Source organism: Canis aureus, chromosome 3 (assembly GCF_053574225.1).
Source record: "Canis aureus isolate CA01 chromosome 3, VMU_Caureus_v.1.0, whole genome shotgun sequence".
NCBI classification, from domain to species: domain Eukaryota; kingdom Metazoa; phylum Chordata; class Mammalia; order Carnivora; family Canidae; genus Canis; species Canis aureus.
In genome coordinates, this window is record NC_135613.1 from 83231132 (window position 1) to 83247188 (window position 16057).

General features: G+C 43.4%; 2 long non-coding RNA genes across 4 annotated transcripts in view; both read right to left on the bottom strand.

The window, feature by feature from the left end:
• LOC144311517 (uncharacterized) overlaps nt 1-16057 on the bottom strand; it is a 49666-nt gene that overhangs the window by 13002 nt on the left and 20607 nt on the right. For both annotated transcript variants that reach the window (XR_013377124.1, XR_013377123.1), the window contains exon 2: nt 15918-16024. This is a non-coding gene — a long non-coding RNA (uncharacterized LOC144311517). The remainder of the gene's footprint in view (nt 1-15917; nt 16025-16057) is intronic.
• Nucleotides 2100-3913, bottom strand: LOC144306038 (uncharacterized). Of its 2 annotated transcripts, XR_013373072.1 has the most exons (5): nt 3641-3913; nt 3246-3351; nt 2854-3005; nt 2276-2435; nt 2100-2171 (listed from the first exon to the last, which is right to left on the bottom strand). It is a non-coding gene; the product is annotated as an uncharacterized LOC144306038 (long non-coding RNA). The 2 variants fall into 2 exon arrangements; XR_013373075.1 differs by lacking the exons at nt 2100-2171; nt 2276-2435 and having other exon boundaries at nt 2748-3005; nt 3641-3907.

Genomic DNA, 16057 nt, shown 5'->3' on the forward strand with positions numbered 1-16057 from the left:
ATGCATATGAAGAGATGCTCCACTTCATAAGTCATCAGAGAAATGCAAATGAAAAAAAAAAACAAAAAAAAAAAAAATAAAAAACGATACAACTACAGACCTGTTAGAATGACCAGATCAAGAACACTGACAAAACCTAATGCTGCCAAGGATGTGGACTAAATAGGAACTCTCATTAATTGCTAATGGGGAAAAAAATTGCTAATGGGTATGCAAAATAGTACAGAACTTTGGAAGATACTTGGGCAGTTTCTAACAAAACCAAATGTACTCTTACCATGCAGTCCAGCAGTTGTGCTCTTTGGTATTTACCCAAAAAAGTTGAAAACCTGTGTCCACACAACAACCTGCCCAGATGTTTGTAGTAGCTTTGTCATAATTACTAAGCTTGGAAGCAACCAAGATACCCTTCAGTAGATGGACAGATAAACTGCGATATATCCAGACAATGGAACATCATTTAGCTCTAAAAAGAAATGACTGTAGGCAATGGAAAGACACAAAGGAACCTTAAATGTATATTTCTAGGTGAAAGAAGCCAATCCGAGAAGGCCACATACCGTGATTCCAACTATATGACATCTGAAAAAGGCAAAACTATGGAGACAATAAAAGATCAGTGGTTGCCTGAAAGTGGAGGTGGAGATGAATTAGGCAGAGCACAGAGGATTTTCAGGGCAATGATAATAGTCTATAGAACATTATAACAATAGATACATGTTATTATATGTTAGTCCCAACACAATGAATATACAATATCAAGAATGAGCCCTTAGGTAAATTATGGACTCTGAGTGATTACGTGTCAATGAAGGTTCATCTTTGCCTTTAAAAAAAAAAATAAAATTACCATTTGGTAAGTGATGCCAATAATTGTGGGAGCAGGAGCCATATGGGAAATCATTTTACCTTTCTCTCAATTTATTATAAATCTAAAACTGTTCTTAAAAAAATAAAGTCTATTAAAAAATGAAAGGAGGGAGAAGTGCACTGAGACCAAAAATCAGGCAATGTGAGTTCAAATCCTACCACCACCTTTTACTTCCTATAAGATATTCGACAGTTCTCCAGGTCATTCCACACGTTTCCTGCCCTGTAAAATAGCTACTTAAAGACTTGTCATAAATAAGAAGGAAGAGGGGTGACATGGAGGCAGATATAGGATGCAGATTTGGTGGCAGGAAGTGAAAGGTGTTCCCAGCTTGATGGCTTCCATTGTCTCGGTGGAAAGAGATATAGATCACCTATAGAGCAGGAGGTGATGTGGGGGCACTAGAAGTGCAGGAGGGGCAGACAAGGCTTAAAATCATTATGGCAAAAGCGGGAGAGGAACGTAGTAAGATCATCCTCACAAGCTAGTAACTCAGTAAATATCTCCAAATGAAGCAAGAACAGCTTTAAAAATTGTAAATCCGCTTTCTGTGATGAAAACAAAAGTGAGCTATGAGAATGAATGCGCTATTCAAATATAAAACAAGATTATGATTGAAGTTAGTGGCTAATGAAAGAAGTCACTTCCCAGACATTTGCTTCGGATTTTCTCAAATACAGATGTTCTATTTCGGTAAGACCTCTTCAGAGGACTAAACTCTGTAAGTATTCTCACATGGATTACCACTCTTCTAGACAATTTGGACTCATGGCTGGGTAGCGTGGTAATTCAGCTAACTTGACCATCATCAGGACTAAGCGACTGCTACATTTAACTCAACCTGGAAAAGGTGAGAGAAGTTATAAAAAAAAAAAAATAAAAAAAGGCAAGGTGGCATTTTCCTGGAGTCAACAAAGGAGACTGTAAGACAATGACACCGGGAGGGAAAATGCAATTACGGACAGTTTATGTTCTGTTTATGTCATGTGGGGGTCCTAAGGGAGGGAGCTCTCTGCATAGGATGTAGGCAAGCCTATTGCTAAATCCTCTTTTGTCCCTAAGACCAGGCAGGGCAGGGCTAGGTGAGGTGCCATCAGGCTTTCCTTCAAAGGCTCCGAGAGCTCACCCTCTTGGGCCCTCATCTTCATCCCAGTGACAACTGTGCCTGGCATCCCAGCATCAGGGGAATTAACCTTAGGGGAAAAAAAAATAATTTCTTACTTCTTACCCCAACTCTCAACAAGAATACCGTCGCTGTTTCTTGTGAGCCTTGCAGTCTTGTTTGACAATATAATGAGATCTGGTGAAACAGATGAAAAATGCCTTAACCTGACTGTTTATCTCAACCCTGCCAAAGCTTTCAGCCCCCCAGGCACTCCCTTCTCTGCAGAGAGGGTCAAGAACCTTTAGTTGCAGCCCATGGCTCTGAGCTGGCGTCTTGCTACACCAAGCCACTTTTGCAATAGCAGAAGGCCGGGGTTTCTGTCAGTTTGAATTTCCTGAAGTGTACTGGCCTGTGTCATGATCTCAATGGTGTCTGAAGGCAGTTTGCTCTGTCAAGTTTCTGGAGTAGAATGGGAAGGGAAAGGAGAAAGCGAGCGTTAGAAGCGGCTGAAAAGCAGGTTGGTAAGTGACACTCAACAGTGCTCGGCCAGGGCCAGGCTGGGTGTGGGGGGGCTGGGACCCCACAAATGAATAAACCCAAGAAAGCACCCTCTCAAGGTTCTAGAAGACCAAGTACATAGCCCAGAAGGGGTCTGTAATCCAGCTGACTCACTGATCACCGTTTTAAAGCCAAGTCTATGAAGAAGAAAGTAGTGAAGAGGTATTGAGAAATTTTCCAATTATTGTAAGTAAATTATGCAGCCAATCAAGATAGTTTTGAATGAGAATGCAATTTATTGTTTGAATAATTAGTGTGAGAATTTCTCTGACCTATCGGATGATGGTCACCCACCCACCTTGGGGTTTTGCGCCCTAACCTGATGGTTCTCTCCTGCTAGTCTCTAGCACGGATCCTGAACACCATCGTGCTGTCCTGGTGTATTTACGTGGATTTCCTCCACCTGCCGGAGCTCCTCAAAAGCAAGGGATTGTTTTCTCCCCTCACATCTTCATTCCTAGAAGGTGCTCTCTAAACAGACAGTAGTAGAATTAACCAATTAATGAATGAATAAAATAAGGTCGTAAGAGAAAGAACATACACACACACACACACACACACACACACACAATGCCTTGAGGGTAACACTGTGGGTCTCTGGGAGCCAGATTACCACAGACCTTTACCCTTACCCACCATCCTCCAAGTGAAGGGATTATCTTTCATCTCAATACCATCGCCCCAGCTGCCTCAGAGAGAAATCAGCCTCACCTCCACTTCCTGTTCTAGTGCTGGGCAGCACTGCCATTCAGCCACCCATGCTTGCACCATGGAGGCTTGATTTTCACGAACGATCAAGTGATTTCCAGAAAGTCTCCTGAAGGGATAGAAAGATATCAATACATCTAGATATCCAAGAATTTCGTAGGATATTTAGGCAAGTTATCTTTACCTGGAATTTCTTTTTTTTGCAGTGGTTCACTTTATTTTTTTATTATATTTATAATATTTATATATTATGCTGTAGTCTGATCTAGGCTACTATTGATTTCCATGTGGACTCTAAACTTCTTGAAGACAAGGAAGGGCCTTGACTTTTTACCTACCACGTGCTTGGCCCATGGTCATTACTCAATATTTGAAGAATAAAGAAATTAAAAACTTACTTGAGAATGAGCCCAAAGGGATCCAAGATATAGCTCTCATTGACATCTGGCTTTGCCTCCCTTGGAGGGGGATACTGTTGCTCTCTCTTACTCTTGATGATGCCGAGCATCGTAATTTAGACGTAGAGGAAAACCATAGGCCCTTCGTGCCTTGTGTGAAGTTCTTGTGTGTATCTATTTGGGGGTTTTACTTTCTCTTTTAAGGCTGTGTAAGTGAAATGAACACCAAGTAGTCTGCATTGCACAAACCGCCTACCCCAAATGGTAGTTTGCCCAACACCCAAGGAAGTCAGATCTTAAAAAGAAAAGGAAAGCCCACAGTGGGGAACGTGATGCCGTAAGGAGAGAAGGGAGACCGAACAGTGGAGCCGAGCGGGGCAAAAGGCAAAGCTGGCAGGAACAAAGGAGGTGTTGTCACCGTTTTCCCCTTCGGATTGTTTCCACAAGGTTAGAACCGAAATAAAGCGGCATGTTCCTCAGAAAATTAAGATGTCCCTTTTAAAAATGATCTCTCCAGTTATCATCAGGGCAGCCTGTGTCCTGAGGGTCGTTAACCTTCTGCCCTCCATCCCTAACCCTGGGGCGCTGGGGGTATCTGTCTAAGAGACCGGCTTCTAGAGGGGGTCAGTATTCCCTCTGAAGAGCCCCCCCTCCCCCGAGCAAATGACTGAACAGATTAGGACGGATTAGACAAACAACAACTCAGACCCTTTTACAAGCACATTTTTCACTCGACACTCAAATTCCCTTCTGTGCCCCACAGTGTCACACAACCCAACGACTGGATAGTATTACTGAAATATCTTTGCGCCAGCCGAGTGCGTGGAACTGTGCAAAGCCAGATGTTCCTGTAACCGTGTTTTACTGAGTTATTTATATCCATATAATATTTGACATTTCCTGTGTTGTTAAAGAGTTGGGGGCCTTGACGTATTTTTAAGAGAACAGTGCCGACTTTTTATTTTTTTCTTTGATGCCCAGCACCAGAAATAAGTAATAGAGAAGAAGGACTGAATTAAACAGATGCTTAGCTATCTAAAGTCTACCTTATTTTAATGCCTTTCATCTTAAATGATCTTCATGAACGGCAAGATCCTAGAGTCATCTAGACTGAGCGTATGAATTAAGCCTACCATGCAATAAAAGCACATGCCCATGGGCTTAAAATAAGTCAGCCCATAGACAAAAAATTTTAATAAATATTGAAAATATAATCCACATTTCTAGGACTAGACTTTATGGCGTATTGATACATGAATTATATCATCCCTTTGAACTTGATAGATATGGAAAGGGCTAGTTAAAATATTTTCAGGCTTAGTAAAATATTAGCTGGCAGATTTCTCTGGTTAAGTGAAATAATGGAAACTTTACAGAGCTGAAAGTATTTGGTTGATTCTAAGTGGTAAGAATATTTAAACTGTACATGAAATTTTATATCACAAAAGATAATCATTCTGCTTTCTTTATTTATTGTAAAGATTCACTCGCAAATTATTGTTTATTTTTAAGATTTCCAAATTTGAAAAAAAAAAAAGCCTTTCCCTCTATAGGATGACAAAAGTAGGGGTCCTGGTTTACAGTCCATATTTGATATCTCTGGCTGAGACACTGAAAGTAAGGATTTTGGAAAAACAAATAAGATGCAAATTATTTATGGAAATTTTGCTCTTCAGAGTTGCTCCATAAACTTTTTCTTTTTTCTATTTTTTTAAGATTTTATTTATTTATTCATGAGACACAGAGAGAGAGAGAGAGAGAGAGAGAGAATGGCAGAGACACAGGCAGAGGAAGAAGCAGGCTCCATGCGGGGAGCCTGACGTGGGACTCAATCCCGGGTCTCCAGGATCACGCCTGGGCTGAAGGCAGCGCTAAACCACTGAGCCACCCGGGCTGCCCAACTTTTTCTTTTTAAAATTTATTTATTTGAGAGACAGAGAGTGGAGTGGTGGGCAGAGGGGGAGCAAAGGGAGAGAGAGAGAGAGAGAGAATCCCAAGCAGTTTCCCCACCGGGCACAGAGCCTGATGTGGGGCTCGATCCCACAACCCTGAGATCATGACCTGAGTCAAAATCACGAGCCCAGCGCTCAGCCGACTGAGCCATCTAGGTGTCCTATTTCATAAACTTTTTCAAAACTCCTTATGCTAATTTTTTTCCTTAAGATAAGTTTCTTTTCCCAAAAACAGAAGAGGTATGCTCACGACATTGTACAGAGAAATTTCCAGGCTTCCACCGTCTGCCTTATTCCTATTCATTCCACTCTATATCCCTTCCCATTCTCTGAAGCTGAGGACCCTCCTGACAAATCAAATCCTTCCCCTTAGTTTAAGAAAAGATGTCACGGCCCAGTGGTGCCCATCTGAGCACAGTAAGCCTGCCCACTCCATCCCGCCATCAAATCCCTTGCAAATCCTCTAAGCTGTGATAAGTCTCCAGTCTTCAAATAACGGAGATATCCTCTTAGAGCATAGAGGTCAGGAGAGCCCCCAGGACACAGGCTCCTTTGTACCACCAATTCCCCAGCCTTTTATCACTGATCGTAATCAGATTCTGCACTGAATCGTGCCAGAGTTGCTCCACTGTAACAATTGGGATGGGGGGTAGTATCTGGAAGACCAGCAGAATCCGAACCACTGGCAAGGGTATTTTTCTGGATCTGCATCTCCCAGATTTTTCCAGACCCTCGCTAAACCACTGGCCTCTGGCCCCTGAGTCAAGATTTTTTCCTATCTCCTGAAACTTAAGACTTTTCCTTCTACTAATATTCAACCCCCTACTCTTTCCTTTGAAAGACTAGATTTTCGTTTCCCTCGACATTTGTCATCCAACTTTGCTTCTTTCCTATTGACCTCAGAACTTTCTCGCTACTCCCACTAACAATGTCGATCTAACACTAGAAAATCTCCCATCAGGAGCCCCCTATAGTTTCCTGTGACAATTGTCCCACAGTATTTGGGAAGAAATAGAATTCTGTTCACAATCTTCTTCCACCGGCCTTCATTTTTTTTAAAGATTTTATTTATTTATTTATTCATGAGAGACACACAGAGAGAGGTAGAGACACAGGAAGAGGGAGAAGCAGGCTCCCTGTGGGGAGTCTGATATGGGGCTTGATCCCAAGACCTCAGGATCACGCCCTGAGCCAAAGGCAGATGCTCAACCGCTGAGCCACCCAGGTGCCCCTTCCACCAGCCTTCAAATACACACACCCAGTATATTCTCATGGCAGCATTTCCTTTCCTGAAGTATAAATTTACACACCAAATACAAAGACTCGAGTCCAAAAGATATTTCCTCTGAAAGATCTGGCCCTTTCTTCAAAAATATCAATTGATTCACCTAGCCAGTCTGGAGTGTATGAAGCAAAGGTCCCACGTTTTGACTTTGGGGTGGGCAAGTTCATTTCACATAAAGACTTTCACAGTCACTGGTAATACCATTAACCCAGCAGAACTGGACTAATGGATGTGGATACATTAAGACAATCCATTGACACCACATGGACAATGAACAAACAAAAAATATTCTACTGGCTTGGGTAACATAAAATTCCCAAATGTGAGAACTGTACATTGAAGTCTAAAGAATGATATCCACCTCAAAAAAAAATGGAGACAAAGAATGTTGAAAAGTCTAGAAGAGTTAGGGAGCCATTTCTACCAGACATCACAGATTCTAGCTTCTGAAAACTGAATATTAATAAGAAAACATAAGCAGAGCATCTAGTACAGTGCCTGTTGTATAATAGGCACTCTGTACATTATTGCTACAATCATTATGGTTATTATACTAGGGATGGATAGAGTCCTGTCTTCAAAATAAAAAAAAAAAAATAGAGGCACAGAGGGGGAAGAGCTACCTTCCACCAGGCCAAACCTACCTCTCCTGCCCCTAATCTCCATGCTCAAAGCAAATGCTGCCTATTAGAGTGGCCAGAGCAGCCACCGTTCTATTCCTGATTCCCATCTTCTGAGCCTAACATTCAGAAACACTTAGAAAACAAACATCTAGTCACCAGATGTCCCTAACATCTGGCTAAACCCATAAAACTATCCTCTACCACCACCACCGCCTTCCTAAACTCCAAAGGGTAAGGGGGGGGGGGGTAAGAACCTTATGAAATCTCTGATGTAGTGAAATAAGATCTTGACATGTTCATCATTGTGACTTTTTTCTTTCTTTGTTGCATGGCCCTAACTCTCTCCTCCGTTATGCAGAGGCATCCACGTGGCCTCAAGGAAAAGTCGGACTTCTATAGCAAGAGGATTAAAAGAAGAGAAATTCTAACGTTCTATTCTTTGTCAAGTTCTAACCTAAGCTCTTGTATACCCAAAGGGAAGGTCATAAGTGCAACTGGAAATCATGTGTATGCGAAGGCAAAGAAGACAGAGTAAAGGAGGAGAGGAAAATGATCATACCCTCCAGCCTACAGAGACCTGATCATGGTGACCAGGGCTGGCAGTAGAGGGGCAAACGTGCTGAGGTCAAGATTACAAGATGTCAGGGGCTGAGACAAAATAAGGAAACCTGAGCAGCTTCATTGGAAAGAAAGGAGTCCACCCAGAGACAGCCACGCGGCCCATGAGCTCACCGCACCAGGGGCCCGGTAGAAGCAAGACGCCTGAAGAACCTTGCACATTGTTCGAGAGGTATACCAGCTGACCTCAGTTCTTTCAGGTAGAGTCTTCTGGCATCTGTTTCTGGCAAGAAACCTGTAGCTTCTCCAACAGAAGGACATCCCAGCCAAGCTCCAAGATGTCACTGAGTCTCAGTGTGGGTGTCAATCTGTGAGCATTCCAGGACCCTCACTCCGACCCCTTAGAACAAGATGGGTTGCCTGACTTCTAGCCAAACAGAATGATATAGAAAGGAAGGCTCAGCACCAGACCTTGGATAGTTTGGATCAAGATCTTTCTTTCTTTCTTTTTTTTTTTTTTAAGATTTTACTTATTTATTCATGAGACACACGGAGAGAGAGAGAGACAGAGACAGATACATAGGCAGAGAGAGAAGCAGGTTCCCTGTGGGGACCCTGATGCAGAACTCAATCCCAGGACCCCAGGATCACGACCTGAGTCGAAGGCAGATGCTCAACCACTGAGCCACCCAGGCGTCCCAGGACCGAGATCTTTCAACCTCGACCCTACTTTCATTTGGAGCTGGCTACTCCTGTGTTGTGAGGGCTGTCCTGCGTAGCGGAAGATACTTACTTAGTAGCATCCCTGGACGACAGCCACTAGGTGCCAACAGCACACCACTACTTCTTAGTTGTGACAACCAAAACATCTCCAGATGCACCTGCAGGGGGGCGGGGTGTGAACCTGTCCCCATGTGAGAACTACCGGTGTAGCCAGGAGGGAGACCCTTCCTACTTATGGTGAATCTGTCCCCTCCTTCAATATTCCAGTACAAGGTATTGCATCAGCGATATCCACTTAGAGCTGCAATCTGTGACCAGTGAGCCACTATCTCAGACGCTACCCCAATAAGTGCATTTCTTTTAATAGTCTCAAAATATTTAAAGCACTCACCACTACTATTAATATCCCAACACACTATTCTCACAACTCACACACACACACACAAACTTTCAGAAGTCTGGTGTAAACCAACGCCAACGGAAACGATTTATTTTCCGAGGGCAATAACTAAGTTGAGTAGTTCATTCTGAAGGGGGAATTTTTATTGGCTTAAGGACTTAGGGAGCAAATGAAAGGAAGCTAGATGATGATGGCATGAGTGGTAAAACATCAAAAATGGGAACAAGTCTAATACAGAACTTGGGGCTGGTGGTAATTGCTGTGCACTGGGCATTGTTCACGTAATTGATACTATACTCAAATATAGATCACTAGATGTATAATATTGGTAAACGACGTTAATTTTTCTAATGCTTTTTATTCATCTGCCAAAAGGGCATATAATAACATACTATATGGGATTGCAATACGGATTAAATGAACTCAGTCAATAAAGTCATCAGCACGGGGCCAGATATTTAATAATGTCTTCATAGAGTTAGGCACTATTATTTTCATCATAACAGAATAACAAATGGACCTGGCAAATGGTGCTAAGAACAACGTTTGCCATGTTTTGAAGCTCTGACTTATCTGATCCTTACTCAGTCTTGTGACACAGACACAGGGATCGTTACACCCCTTTGACACAGAAATCAAGGGCCGCAGGTCACGCAGACTTGCCTCCAGACACATCACAAGTACAAGGTATAGCTTAAGACTCTAGGCTAGATGCTCCCGTCCTTACCTGAGTTCTCTTACACCATGCTGAGAGTCAAAACCCTTAGGTCAGAATGATTTCAGCTGACTCAGATGGCTTAAAATTCCTTCAAATAAGGAAATTTATTTTATCATATAACTGGACATCCAGAGGTTGGGCAGATTCTAAGAACACGCACTCAGGACTCTGGCTGCATTTCCCTGAGATGCTCTCAAGCTGCCCCCACTCTGAGTATCTATTTGTTCTCAAGGCACCTTCCATAAAACGGCCACCAGAGGAAACTGAGATGGAGAGAGAGAAAGTGCCTATTTACTGCTCCTCTTAAAAGTGAGAAAGAACATTCCCAGAAGTCTCTGCACACTTTGCCCCAAGCAGAATAAGACCACATGGCCACTCTTGAACTAAATATGCTCAAGGAGAATGGCACTGCCCTGATTTATGTTGTCGAATCGTAGCCCATCCCTGGAGCCGAGGGTGGCTGAGGCATCCCTGAGAAACTGGGCAGGGCCTGAGGAGGCATGCACTGTGCCAAGATGCGCTCGGGAGGGAAGGTAGGCAGGTAGGCCGCCATCAAACCCACTGGTGTTTAGGACTTACAACTCCTAATGAGGGCATTGTCCAGCTTCCACATTTTTTGTGTGTGTGATGATCATCCAAAAAAAGAGTTCTAGATGAATCTCATAATGCCCTCAACAAGGGAGTGAGACTTAAGGAGCCTTGGAGAGAATGGGGCAGAGGGGGACAGGGGGCTCGTACAGACCAGGAATCCTCTCAGAGGCATTTATATCTAAAACAGGAGAAGCAGCAGGTCTGAATGAAGAGAAGCTCAAGGCATGAAATCCTCAAAAAGATGAAAATCCCATGTAGTTTCATTCCAAAGCCTCAGACATCCCACCACTGCTTCACGGTCTTCCCTGACATTTCATTTGCTCTGAGTAACAAAAAGCAGCTCTACACCTTCGGTTTGTTATTTAACACATTGCAGAGAAGTTGGCTTGTCAGCTTTTTATGAACAGTTCCTCCTCTGAAACATCATAAATCCCTAGCAGTTCAAGTGTTGGGTTCGCTCTGTGTTTCCAGATCTGAGCAGCAGCTGATTCATAGATACTGCCTCGTGCTGGCCTGAAGACATCCCCGGAGGACAGGGATGAAGAGCTGAGAAAGCCTGGAGAACATGACTACCAGGATATGCTTTCCTCATGGGCTTGGGGCTCCTGCGCAATCCTGAGGCGCCAACCACTGCTCTGTGCGTCTTGGTGGAGGCCCCAGAGGAGGGCATCCAGCGGAAGCCAGAGGCGAGCCAGCGTTCCTATAGGTCAGAGAAGAGAGAGGAAGGGAGACACACGGAATGGGTGGGGGTAGTGCTCTTGCACGACTTCCTGAGGGGTGCCCAGCTCCCTGCCCAGACCCCACGCTGGGGTGGGAAGGGATGGCTGCAAGCACAGCGGGAACCTCCCAGTCCCACCACGAGGCCCAGACCTTGGCCCTGCGTGCACCCAGTTCCCCGGCAACGTCCACCCTCGCCTTCATCCCAGCACACGAGATCCCCAAGCCCTCCCGCCCTCCCAGGTGAGTCCTAAGAAAGCCACGTCACTCAGACAAGCACAGAAGCCTGAGAAGGCTGATCTCACAGCTCTGATAAGTCAGCGGCTCCTTCAATTCTACCCAAACATTCCCAAAGGACTGGCCACCACCCCCCCTGCAGGCACACCCACACTTTCCAGCACCAGGTTAAGACCCATTTAACCCACATATCTGGAGCTGCAATGTCCAGAAACCCCATCACCAACTCAAAGCTCCATGAGCAGCAAAACCAAAGTTGGGGGACAGGGGAGGACAAGACCTCAAAAGAACAAAACCAAGAGCACTTGCTTGTGAAATTTCTTTTCCAAGTCAACTCTTTTTTGGGGGGGATTAGGGGAGGTGGCTGCACAGTGGGTCTGGGATCTTGGGCCGGGGCTGAGGTATGGTGGTCCGTCTGCCCAAGACATGGCCCGGCCTTCGGAGCAGAGCGCTCCTCCTTGCTCTACACATGTGCTCCCTGACTTATGCGACTCCAGCCTTCTGTTTCTGTTTATTTGTCTTGCGTTGTGTTGTTTTATTAACCAGAAACTTGAAAAGGAGGCTTTCTTTGTTGTATTGCCATTTGGCAGAAGACTAGAGGTTACAGTAGCAAGCGGAGCCTAAACATTTTTTTTTTTTTAATCTCGATGAAAGTTTCTTCCAGAGAGAAAAACTATATCCGATTCCCTGTCTCCCATTGAACCTCTGAAGGACTTCCCACACCTTACCTTCAAATAACAGAACCCTGGCCAACGAAAATGGAAAAACATAAATTTGTGCACGTAAAATGAAAAATCAGAGGGTGCCGACAGGCCTGTGTCAACAGGGTATTTTTAGCTATCAGTGGATTTTTAGAATCAAGTTTTAAGGCATGGTTCTTTGCACATGGACATGGGATGTGTATTTTTAGGACCTCCGCTACCCTGGCTATCCTCACCTCATCTTTATCCTCATTAGGTAGAGAGTGTCCCCACTTAAAAGACTAGGAAAACAGAGGTGCAGGGCAGGGTAGGATGACTGGCTGAAGGGTAGGATTCCTGGTGACTGAGAGGCCCAGATGAATGTCTACAAGGGACAACCCCTTGGGAACTACACCTCTCCTTCCATCATGCCTCAATCTCCATTTCTCGATGTGCACTCGCTGGCTCCCTCCCTAGGATTAAATAGTGCCCTTTTATCGTGCATGACTTTCATCTCTGTCCACTACAGACTCAGCTCCTCATCTCTAAGCTCAAAGGAAAAAAAAAAGAAATTAAGCGCAGAAGGAGCTCTCCTGCAAGATTCTGCAAGATTCAGAATCTCTGTCCCAAATCCTCACCGAATGGTATTAACACAAAGGGTGACAGTGAGTGACGAGCTCTGGCTGGGGTTCAGTTACCTCGGGCCCAGCCCCTGGTGCCAGAGGAGGAGATGCAGGCAGCAGCTCAATTTTCCCTCTATTTCCCTCCACAGTCACGGGTGGCTAAGTCTCAACGATCAAGCTGTGGCCGTTAGAGGCAGGAAATGGAATCGGAGAAGAGAGACTCGAAGTCACCCACCATGGAGAGCCCAGGGTGCTATGCGTCTTCCAGGTCCCTGAGCTCCCAGCCCGGGAGCACCTGGACAAATCCTCTAGGGCTCCGATGGCCCATCTCCTTTCCTGAACTCCTGGTGAGTCTGTGTCTCGGTCCCCACTGGTGGCTGTTGCTCCGTGGCTTTTGAGGAGGGAGCTGTCCTGAACTTCCTGAAAAACTGGCTCAATAGGGTCAAGTCGTGCACAACTGTCTGGGCTGAGAATCAGGTGGGGTGGCCCAATCCTTGCTCCTGAACCAAATGGAAAAATCGGATTGGAAACCGCTTCCCTTTGTCCTCAGTTTCCAGAAACTGTGACCGATCATGGATCTAAAAGTAGGATCTAGAAGTAGGACATGGTCCTCTGGAGGTGGTGATGGGGACCTCATTTGCCAACACCTTGCATAGGGTCTTTTCTGTGGCTGCTTCTGATCAAATATCACCCGGGTCTGTATGCTCATCTACCTAAATGATGAAAATTAGGAGCATGATACAGGCAGCTTCTCCTACAGTCATGCAGAAACAGTGAGAGAGTAGAGGATTTTTTTTTTTAAGTAACTGTACAGGATTGTTTATAAACTGAACCAGATGAATTCCTAAAGCCAAATGTGTCTCACTTTTCAACCCACCACAAGGTGCAGGTAGGTGTGTGTGCCTACAAACTGAAGAGAGCCTTCTTACCTTGAAATTAGTTCAAGAATACTATAGATTGGGGCACCTGACTTGCTCACTTGGTGAAGTGTCTGCCTTCGGCTCAGGTCATGATCTCAGGGTCCTGGGATCGCGCCCCACATTGGGCTCCCTGCTCAGCGAGGAGTCTGCTTCTCCCTTGACCCCTCTCTGCTGCTTATGCGTGCTCTCTCTCTCTCTCTCTCTCTCACACACCCACACACACACATAAATAAATAAATAAAATCTTTAAAAAGGAAAAAGAATATTCTAGACTATCAGGCTGCCTGGTTCTGTTTAAAAATCAGTCACTGATACTTTCAATTTTTCTAAAAAAACAATTTTTTAAAAGATTTTATTTATTTATTCATGAGAGACACAGAGAGAGGCAGAGGGAGAAGCAGGCTCCATGCAGGGAACCCGATGTGGGACTCAATCCCAGGTCTCCAGGATCAGGCCCTGGGCTGAAGGCGGCGCTAAACCACTGAGCCACCCGGGCTGCCCTGAAAAACAATTTATGAATTTATCCCTTGTATGTAGACTGATTTCAATGGAAATAATTCAGGTATTTTTTTATTTGAAGTTTTTCTGGAGATGTTACTACATTTCAGAATAGATATACTTTTTTAAAAAGTTTTATTTATTTAAGTAATCTCTACACCCCCTGTGGGGTTTGAACTCATGACCCCAAGATCTAGAGTCACATGCCCTTCTGACTGAGCCAGCCAGGTGCCCCCAGAATAGGTACACTTTAGGATCTGTAGCTTCTGAATTCTTTAGAGTTTGGTGTAACCAAATTTCATCAGTGATAATAAAAAATATTTGAAACATTTAAGATAAAAAGCCATTTATTAGTATAGTTAGTATTTATTGGGAATCAAGTTCCAGACATTGTGCTGAGTACTTTAATACAAAAAATAAGTTGGTATTTATTAGGACTTTTTGACATATTAGAACTCTTTGTTAATGAGGAGCCATTACACAAACCTAGGTCTATTTGACCCAAAGCTGGAATCTTACCCGCTACACTATATTGCTTCATAGTACTGTTAGTGGTGGAAATCTAATTGTAATTGTGAAATCATTCTTGACAGCTCTGTTAGTCAATCAAATTTCTGAGCCCTTAATAGGTACTCAAATTTCTACATATTTGGTCTTTTCAAGGAGTTTTCCAGTAGTTAAAAAAAGAAAGTTTCTTTTTAATTGCAAATATAATAAAACTATAGGCACAAGTAAGTCTTTGTGTATGTATAGCATTGCATGATTTTTTGGAGAATTATTAGCCTAATCCCTTAATAATCAAGGGTATATTTATGTTTATATGGTTCAGTACTGAAGCATTTATGTAATGTTAAATACTGATATTTGTGGCTAATCTTAGCCACTAGTGACAAAGTTGAGCAAAAATAGTACAATTAGGTCAGATGGAGCAATGAACACCAATGTCATATAAATTCCTTAGAAAATACTTGCAAATTTCACGTTTCTTGATATTGTTAAAATGTCAGTTCCTTCTGTTTTACTATAGGTTCATCACAATCCCCAACATAACCCCAGTAGTCTTATGGAGTTCAACAAGGTGATTCTAAAATTTATCTGGAAAGACAAAGGTACTAGAGTCGCCGGAACAAACCTGCAAAAGAACAAAGTCACAGGACTCACGTTACCCATTCACACTATGATTTCCAGACTCAGTACAAAGCTACCATAGTCAAGGCAATATGGTATTGACATATAGATCAATAGAACAGAATGGAGAACTCATAAACACACAAATACAGTCAACTGATTTTTGAGACAGGTACAAACGAAATTCAATAAAGAAAAGATAGTCTTTTCAACAAACAACTCTGGAACAGTTAGATGTTTGTATGTAAAATATTAAGTAATTAAATAATGAACCATTACAAATATTGCACATCTTATACAAAAATTATTTCAAAATACGTCAGAGGCTGAAATGTAAAGTTCAAGGCTATCCAAGGTCTAAAAGATAACATAGGCGAATACCTGCTTGACTTTAGGTATGGTAAAGAGTTTTTAGATATGACAGCCAAAGCAAGACTCATAAAAGAAAAAATATAAACTAGACTTTATCAAAATTTAAAACTTTTGCTCAGAGAAAGACACGGTTAAGAGAATCAGAAGACAAGACACAAAATGGAAAAAAATATTTCCAAAGATAAATGTGACAACAGATGTGTTTCCAGAATATATGAAGAACTCCCAAAACTCAACAAGAATAAGGGGCACCTGGATGGCACAGTTGGTTAAGCGGCCAACTCTTGGTCTCACTTCAGGTCTTGGTCTCAGGGCCGTGGGTACGGGCCCCACATTGGGTCCATGCTGGGTGGAGCCTCCTTAAACAACAACAACAAAAAAAAATTAGTAAG